We start from the raw sequence: 9,605 nt of genomic DNA on the forward strand, positions 1-9,605 counted from the left end.
ATGGTAACTGGACAGGGGTGGCGATGGAGGAACGTGGGTAGGTCTGAGGAGTAACTGGACAGACCATGCTGGAGGGCTGGAGCTGAGAAATGGGCAAGAGGGTAAGGAAGGGGGTGGATCCGGGATGACTCCTGGCTTCCAGTTCCCACAACTGAGTTCCAGGGTGAGATGAGGACACTGAGGAGGCGGCCAGGCTGGAGGGAGCAAGAGCATGAGCTGGACCTGTTGCATCTGAAGAACCCCTGAGACATCTCAGGGGAGGCATGGGGCAGGCGGTGGGACCTGCAGGTGTAGATCTGAGGGTCACTGACGCTGCAGAGAGCGCGAGATTATGCAGGGAGAAAGCGCGAGAAGAGAAGGGGGCCTGGGAGTGGACAGATAGAGAGGAATGAGCCAGCAAACCAAACTGAAAAGCAGTGGGCTGAGCAGGAGGCAGGTGAACAGATGTGAGCTCTGCTCTGTAGACGTCAAGTGCCTCAGGCAGTGCGGGCGAAGTTGGGCGGCAGACACTACGGCCCCTAGAGTCTCCAAGCCCTGGAAAGACAGAAGTCTAGTTCTCCTTCCCACAGGGTCCTGCGTGGGTCAGCAGGGACTCAGCTCAGCACGGTCAGCCAGGCACCGGGTTGACGGGGGCTCCATCTCCGAACCAGCTTCCGCGATCGCCCAGGCAGGGAAGGGGCACGGGCAAGGCACGCTGGCTCCCTGGGTCTCTGTCGCATGTCAAAGCTGGCAAAGCAAGTTACATGGCTCTGCCTAACTTCAAAGGAGGCAGGGAAGGACAGAGCTGCCCTGGAGCCCACAGAGGGAGAGAGTGGGGAGCTCTTGGTCGCACTACTGTCCAACGCAGAGAGGAAAAAGGAGTGACGGCTGAGCCAGATGCTGCTGAGCCCGGGGAACCTGCGGATGGAGAAATGGCCTCTGATCCCTTGTGACCTGAGAAAGAGGGGACTTTGGAGGCCTGAAGGGACTAAAGGCTGGAAGGTAACTGGGATTGGTCGAGGAGGGACTGGAGGTGTGAAGGAAACAAGAAGTGTTGACCACCCTTTCCATCACGCCAGCTAGGATGGGTGGAGGGAGGCAGGGAAGGGGCTGGAAGGGGATGCCTGGAACAGTTAAGAGTTTTGTTTGTTTGTTTAGTGAGAGATAACTTGAATGTGTGTTAAGGCCGATGGAAAGGATCCACTGCAAGGGGGAGGTTAACTATGCAAGAGAAAGACAGGATGAGCTGAGCACAGGGGTAAGAGGACATACAGGTCTCTATGTGCTGATGCACCTGAGACCCTCGGATTTCCTGCCCAAACAGCCCTGAGCTTACTGCCCAGGCTGCCTGGGGGTTCTTCCTCACGTCTATTGTCCTGAGGGTAGACAGCACCCACCAGTGTGCGTGCCCCCAGGTCCATGGGGTGGCCAAGGGGCGGCCACTTGGGGGGTGTGTGCATACAGTATGGATGAAGCCCCCAACAGTCCAAGGTGGAGCCCAGCGAGGTGAGGGAAGCCGTGGGCCCTGACCAGCTCTTCCCATGCTGCCACATTCCAGCACAGCGCTCCAGACAATCCAAGAACTCCAAACTGAACCCAACCTGCCGGATCATTATGCAGGTATATACAGTTGACCCTTGAACAATATGGGGGGGAGGAGTGCTGACCCCCCCCACACACAGTTAAAAACCCATGTATCGGGGCGCCTGGGTGGCTCAGTTGGTTAAGCAACTGCCTTCGGCTCAGGTCATGATCCTGGAGTCCCAGGATCAAGTCCCGCATCGGGCTCCCTGCTCAGCAGGGAGTCTGCTTCTCCCTCTCCCGCTCCCCTCTCTTGTGCTCTGTCTCTAAAATAAATAAATAAAATCTTTAAAAAAAAAAAAAAAAAAACCCATGTATCACTCTGCCCCTCCAAAAACTTAAATACCAATAACCTACTGTTCGCCACAAGCCTTACCAGTGATGTAAACAGTCAATTAATACATATCGTGTATGTCATCTGTACTAATATGCTGTATCCTGACAATAAAGTCAGCTGGTAAAAAGGGAAAATCTTAAGAATATCGTAAGGAAGAAAAAACACATTTACTATACTGTAAAAAATCTGCTGTCCAGGGCGCCTGGGTGGCTCAGTTGGTTGGGCGACTGCCTTCGGCTCAGGTCATGGTCCTGGAGTCCCGGGATCAAGTCCCGCATCGGGCTCCCTGCTCGGCAGGGAGTCTGCTTCTCCCTCTGACCCTCCTCCCTCTCATGCTCTCTGTCTCTCATTCTCTCTGTCTCAAATAAATAAATAAAATCTTTAAAAAAAAAAAAATCTGCTGTCCGTGGACGTGTGCAGTTCAAGCCCATGTTGTTCAAGTTGTGCAAGAGTAAACTCTATACACATTCCCACACAAATTAGATTGGGAGTGCGCACACACACATACAAGGATACAGTTTGTATCGGTCAGCTTTTGCTGTGTGACAATCACAAAAAAATCTTAGTGGTATACAACAAAAGGCATTTATTTCTCATGCATCTGTGGTGACTCAGGCAGCCCCGCCCCACGTGGCTCATTCTGGGGCTCAGCCTGGAGGATCAGCATTTCTTCCCACTGCAACGACAGGAGTTCCAAGAGGCAAGCTCTGCCACGGGAATATATTTCAAGTCTCTGCTCATGCCACGTCAGCTCACTTCCCTTTGGTGAAGCCCAGTATCAGAGAGCAGAAAAGTACATTCTGCCAAGCATGAAGCTGTAGCAAGTGTATGGATGTCTAAAGCTACTAAAGGGCAGGGAAAAAATTGGAATCAATAATTTAACCTATCACATACCAAACTGAGTTTCCCTAGGAGGAAAACGAGATTGCTGGAGGGAAGGGGGTAATTAATTTGTAATTAATTCTAAATACTAAAAGAATAGATGTTTTAATTTTTTTTTTACAACTTACATGCGTTCCCATATTCCTCGTGTAATAAAGCAAAAATAAGAAGGCCTCAATTCTCTCCAATTCCAAGCAAAATCCTAATATGAAATTTTTACTAGCTGATTCACCTGGAAGACTGGCTAGCCATCTTTAAACAACAATTTCTGTTTCAGATCCTGACCTCAAACTATAAGCAAAAGTTAATTAGAAAAGGATTAGGGACCTAAATGTAAAAATAGAATTGTAAAACATCATAGGGAGATTGTATTTTGAAATATATCAAGATGCCTTTTCTTTTTGCACTTCCTTCGGTGACCTTCCAGCTTTTCAGCCAGAGGCTTGCATCGCCTAGAGGCAAGGAGGATGGAAGAAGGGAGAGGAGAAGGGAGGGGAGGGAGAGGAGAAAGGGAGGGAAGGAGGGAGCAGGGAGAGGGAGGAAGGGGAGGAAGGAGCTGGGGAGAGGGAGGAGGGGGAGGAAGGAGCTGGGAGAGGGAGGAGGGGGGAGAGGAGGGGAAGGAGGAGGAGAGGAGGAAGGAGAAAGGAGAGGACAGGAAGGAAGGAAAAGGTGGAAAGGAGGAGGAAAGAGTGGACATCATCCATGCACACACGTGCCAGGCAATGCCCTCTTCCAAAAGCAGCCTGGTGGGAGGTAGGAGTGGGAGGTGAGAGGTGGGAGGAGGAGTCTTTCCTTCCCTCCGACATCGACACGACATCGACATCGAGGTGGTCAGAAACCACTGTTTTCAGCAAATGCATCAAAGACCCAATTCCAGCAAGAGAGGCCCCTTGGGGCCCTTGGCTTATAAGACACAGAAGAGCTGGCTGAGGGAGGGGGTGGGGAAGGAGGCGGAGGCCCCGAGTGGATCAAAGCAGTGACAAGGGAGGGCACCAGTACTGTGACAGAAGTGAGTGGCAAAACAAAAGGCAAGAAGATACACATTTGGATATCATTCATGCAAAAGTTTCAAACTAACACAAATGTTATCATTGTTTATAAATACATTCGTATGTTGCAAAGAGTATAAAAATGTGCTCAGGAATGTTGCAACTTCTGGGTAGCAATTAAGGGAGGAGAGAAGGAGGGCTTTCCACCGGTCTGTATCATTTCATTTGATTTTTTTTTTTTAAAGATTTTATTTGACAGAGAGAGAGAGAGAGACAGCGAGGGAGGGAACACAAGCAGGGGGAGTGGGAGAGAGAGAAGCAGGCTTCCTGCAGAGCAGGGAGCCCGATGCGGGGCTCAATCCCAGGACCCTGGGATCATGACCCGAGCCGAAGGCAGACGCCCAACGACCAAGCCACCCAGGTGCCCCTTCATTTGATTTTTAAAAGAGGAGTCTGAAGCAAATATTCAGAATGTTAACATGTATCTGGGTGGTGGTATATGGGTGTCTCTTAGATTATTTCCTATGTTTTGAAATACGCAGTACGGGAAAGAGAGGCTGTGGATTAGCATGAATGGTTTGATGCCGTAGTTTAAAAACTACGTACACACGGGTATGTTTGCGTATCCGTGCTAAGGCGTGTGTGCACGTGTCTCCGTGCCTGGGGTTCTGCAGGACTCTGTGTATCTGTGTACGCTGTGTGTGTGTGTGCGCGCTGCGTGTCCCTCTGTGCGTGCCACTGTGTGTGAGCATGCATGCATCCGCGTATCTGTGCGCCCGCATCTGCGCAACACTATGTGTTTCTGTGACCTCATGTGTCTGTCTGTGCAATTGCATCTGTGGTTGTGTTTGTGTGTCTTTGAATGCGTCTATCTGTGTGAGTCCGTGTGACTGTGTGTGTGTGTGTGCTTGTGCATCTTTGTGTGGATGAACGGGAGGAAGACTGGCTGGACAAACACCAAATCATTGACACATTTCTCCCTGGGAAAAGGAAACAGGATTTTGGTTTCCCCCGCATGCATTTTTCCTGTGTGTACATGTGTGTGTGCATGCACGCGCACACACACGCCTGTGCAGTTTTTTTTTAATGATAATGTATTCTTTATTAAAATTTCAATACTTTGAAAAAGACAGTGAAGACTTTCACAGTTTGAAAAATGAGAAGAATTTACCAGCAGATCGCTGATGCCCTCCAGGGCCTCCTCTTTGCTCCCTGGGCCCCAACCTGGTGGGGTGGATTCCATCTATCCCCGAGGGCCCTGAGGACAGAAGAGCCTGAGGACACTTCCTAGCTCCACCCCAGGGGCATGGCCCAAAGCAAGCATGAAATTTCTCTGAAGTCTTGTGTCTTATCTTTAAATGTTAGGCAACTTTTACATTCTCCTCTTTAATGTATACATGTTTATCTTAATTATACAATCACGAGGTTTTAACCCCCAAATCTTGGAGTCAAGGGGCCATTCAAGGGGACTCCCTCTCACTCACCTTCCCCAGCTCCTGTGCACCCCCTGTGGGTGTGTGCCTAGTCAGGTGCAACTGGAGTCAGGGTGAGAGTGTAACCACGGTCTGTGGTCTCCCGGAGGCTCTTGGAAAGTCAGCTGCAAGAAGCAGCTAACCATCATCATTTCAAGAGCACTGACACTAGGCTGGGCCAAGTTCTTTGCCACGCCATCACACTGAATTCTCCCAGCGACCTGTCAGCTCGGTACTCTTATTGCTCTCTTGTTACACAGGAGGATACTGAGACTCAGAGAGATTAAGCCCACGGTCACCCAGCTGGACTCAGACTGCCAAGTTCATGCGGTGCACAGACTGTCTCCCTACAGGACAGGCACAAGGAGAAGGAATTGCCTGTGACAAGGAAGAGGGAGGTGTGAAGGAAGGTGTGGGTGTACCGAGCTTTGGCCGGAGGGAGGAGCCCGGGACAGGATCTCTGCTTCCCTGTCTCATGTCTGTTTTACCCTTGGACCCATTCAAGAGCAGCCGTAAGGCCCTTTGTGTTGTGAGCCCAAGGCCACCTCAGTGGCCCCTTGGAGCCAGAGTGGCAGCCACGCAAAGTCATTTAGGGGCAAGACTTGGCATTTAAGGCTGTTCTCCCAGGGATACAGACTACGCTTACATTGAGTGACCTGGAGAACCCTAGAGAGGGCCTCACTGGCCCCCAGGGACTGCAACGGCTTTCTAGAAATCTTTTCTATGTGTTGCACAGTGAGAGCGGTCCTGAGGGCTGCTTTTGTGCTTCTTCCCACTATTGGGTGCCAGGGCCCGTGTGGAGATCCATTGCCCTCCTGAACCATGGCACAGGTGCTGCTCAGGGAACAGGGAACAGCCTCATCCCCCACGCCCTAACCGCCTGCTGGGAGGACCTCGGGACTTTACTAATGCAGTCGGCCCCAGGCCACTTGCTCTGCCAGGCCACCTCCATGTTTGGGTCTGGTGTCTCCTGGGAAGGAGGACCTGGAGTAGCATGGCTGTTTCAAGCTCCCCTGAGGTGCCTTTGGGGCTTGGGGCCTCTCTTCACTCTTTAGCTTCTACCTTCCTTCCAGCTCAGGGTTCCCTGGGCTGCAGCCCCCAGAACTGAGTCCATTCTCCCCTCCTTCCCCCTGGACTGTGCCCAGGGTCCATCTTCCTCCCCAGTGCTCAGGGCAGCAACGCTGGCTCCACAGGACAAGGGCTAAACGTGATTGGTCCAAGCTAATCCCCTTTCCAGCGACTGGCTTGTAAGTTGGCCAATGGGATCATTTCCCTGCTCTCCATGCCTCGCCAAGTAGGTGTGAAGCTTGGAGCTACATGAATCTTGAGACCAGAGAGGAACAGGTGTGAGGACAGGCCAGTGTGTGGAGGACCGCAGAGTAGAGTGAGGGAGGGTAGCCTGGGTCCTTGAATACACTGCTAAGCCACTCAGACTCCACTTGCCATTATGTGAGACAATCAGCTTTCCCCATCTTGAAGGTTTGGTTATTTGCACCCATGTTCACATAGACGAATCTGGTAAAAACACTGAAACTTCCCTTGGAAAAAAAGGCTCAGATGCAGAGTGTTGAGCAATTATGGGGGGGTGGGGAGATCTCCTGGTCCCCCAGAGGCCATCCACAGGCTACCACTAGGTAAGAAATGCCTGGTCAGGAGATCTCAGTCTTTGGTCATTACTGTCTCCCCCGATGCCGGCTCTCTGGGAAAGCAGGTTGGCTCGGTGCTGAGCAGACCACCAGGTGGAAGGCAGGAAGGATGAGGTGGTCTGTAACACCCAGAGGCAGTCCCTGCTTTCTGTCCCACCAGAAACCATAAGTGCCCCTGAGCATAGTGCTGGGGACTGGGCAGAGCTCCGTGAGAGCCGGCTGGTTGTATTTTATCCGTTTCAAGGACAGGTAGGGGCACTCTGTCCCCCCGCCACTGCCACCCCAGGACAGGTTTGGACCTCCACTCTCCAGGAAGTGGGTCCACAGCTGACAGCCGCATGTTTCAGCTCTCCAGGTTCTCTGAGGTCCTAACCAGGAGGGATTTCTGGGGTGGAGGCCACGTGGATGTGAGACTGATCTCTGAGCCAGGCCAGCTCCATCCTATCCTGGTCAGGGGCCATCTCTGAGCCTCGATGTGGGCACAGACCTAGGAGGGCCAGGCTTTCAGCCTAGGGGGCCTGGGGTTGGGGGAGGAGACAGCCTGGCTGTAACACCCCAGCATTCCCCGCACCCCAGGATGGGGGGCAGCAGCTGTGTCTCAGCCTGTTCATCTGCTGTCAGTCTGATCGCAGCCTTCCTGAGAAGGCCAAGTTAGTCCAGCAGACTCTGGGATCTCATTTTGAGCTCATTTTACTTTCCTTACTGAGGTCCTCATTTCTAACCATTATCAGCAAACAGCAACGACAAAGTACAAAAGTGCACCGGAAGTCACTATGAAACATCTGGGGACTAAGGTCTTGTCTGCAGGATCTGGATGCAGGGCCCGGCACCCGCAGGGTGCTTCACGTGAGCACCTGCAGAGGAGCCTCAAAGGAAACACAGGTTTGAACCCGCTTTTTAAAATATGAACCATAATGGCGTAAGCTCTAGTTAAATCTACTGATAAAGCCAGTTACATTCTGATTAGACTCACATCCAATTTTGTCTCTCAGACCACAGTAGTGAAACGAGATGTATTTCACAAGATGTTTCCTAATTATACATCTTCAATTAAAAAAAAAAAAAAAGCCTCGCCATTGCATGATACACCACAGATCGTTAAATGCCTATCACAATCCATGCCCAAGTCTTTTAATGCAGAAGATGGTTGACATTTAACTGGGAACTTTTAAAACACTTGAGAATAAATTATGACCCAAACTTACTCTTCTTAATGACACGTATAAAGTTCAGGTCTTTAATAAAAGGATTCAGGAATACGAAAACAAAGTTCCCAGCAATATTAAGGAAATAAAGGTCCTGCAAAATGGTCAGTTCTTGTTTTGATTAAGTTGTGCATTTTTAATATAGTTGGTATAAAGTGAAACCCTTAAAAAAACATGTAGGAATTTAAAATAAAGTGGAACATCCTATTTTCAGGGTCACCGGTACCACAGTGACATTTGTCTCTTAAACAATGACACTTAGTATCTCTGTAGTTCCAGGAATACTTTTGAAGTGTCATATTAAAACCAATCTCATGGCCTTGAGGCAAAGAGAAGCAATTAGTCTTGGAGTTGTGAATAAATAAAAATCCATTTATACACCCGTCCTTGACATGTACCTTGCAAATCTTAGAAACTTCATCTAGTGGGAAAAGAAATGTTAAATCATGAATACCAACACTAAACATATCACCATGTGGCTTCCTAAAACAGTTTGGTTTATACCAATCTTTTAAGTATGAATTTATATGTATATATTCATCCATGTTGAACACAAAACAAAGCCATTCTAGCTGGCACCTAGGAGAGGGTGGGGGAGGAGTGAGGGACACCAGGGGCCCCAAGGGCCATGACAAGTAGGTTTTCAGTGCGTCTGCTCCTCAAACAGGAGCCTGGTGCGTTTTTCCATATGCTCCCCTTCCCTCAAACACGCAAAGACCCGGAAATGGGGTAGGCTCTGTCCCCGAAGAAGTTTGGGGTAGGTGTCCACGCCCTGCTCCGTTTGTGATCCCAGCCCCGTATTTAAGGGAGGACTCAGGAGGTCGAAGTATTTGGACACTTGCTTCACTTCCAGTTTGGGTCCGTTCCTTCAGTGCTGGGTGGGGTGAATGTGGATGGGGGACTTTGCTGTTCCGGAGCGGCTGGGGCAGTCGGCCACCTAGGAGGGTAGACCTCCCGGGCCTGGGCTGACCTGGCCCCAGTGCAGAGAGCAGAGAGTGGTGCTGCCAGGTCAGAGCTAGGAGCCAGAAGCCCGGAGGCTCCAGGGCGTGGGGAGCCGAGTGGGCAGCTCGTGGGCCCCGATGGAGCGGCTGCACAGATCCCTGACCTACTTCCAGGCCCCCGTTCTGTTCTAGGAGCCGCTAAAAATCCATAAATTAAGGAAATTAACTGATGGGGCCTGCGGCATCTTTGTAAGCTATTTAAATCTATAAATTTACAACATCTTCTGCATATATCAAGTAATTGAACTAACTGCAGGGATGTAACTTTAATGAGAAAATTTCCCCCTTCTCCTGTAGTTCGAGCTCTAAAATAAATAAATAAATAAAACCTTCCCTTAGGAGGAAAGTTTCTGCTTAGTCCCGCGTGGAGAAGTTACAGAAGCGCTGTCCGGGCGCTCTTACCACGCGCGAGGTGCCCTAGTGAAGGGAAGCAGGCCCTGACTTGGTCCTTCTGCCACCAGCGCCCCCCGCCCCCCCACCCCAGCCCCGGGCCGCCCCCCCCACCCCGCTCCG

Source organism: Leptonychotes weddellii, chromosome 16, assembly GCF_054177405.1.
Source record: "Leptonychotes weddellii isolate Sample4059 chromosome 16, ASM5417740v2, whole genome shotgun sequence".
Taxonomy (NCBI): Eukaryota; Metazoa; Chordata; class Mammalia; order Carnivora; family Phocidae; genus Leptonychotes; species Leptonychotes weddellii.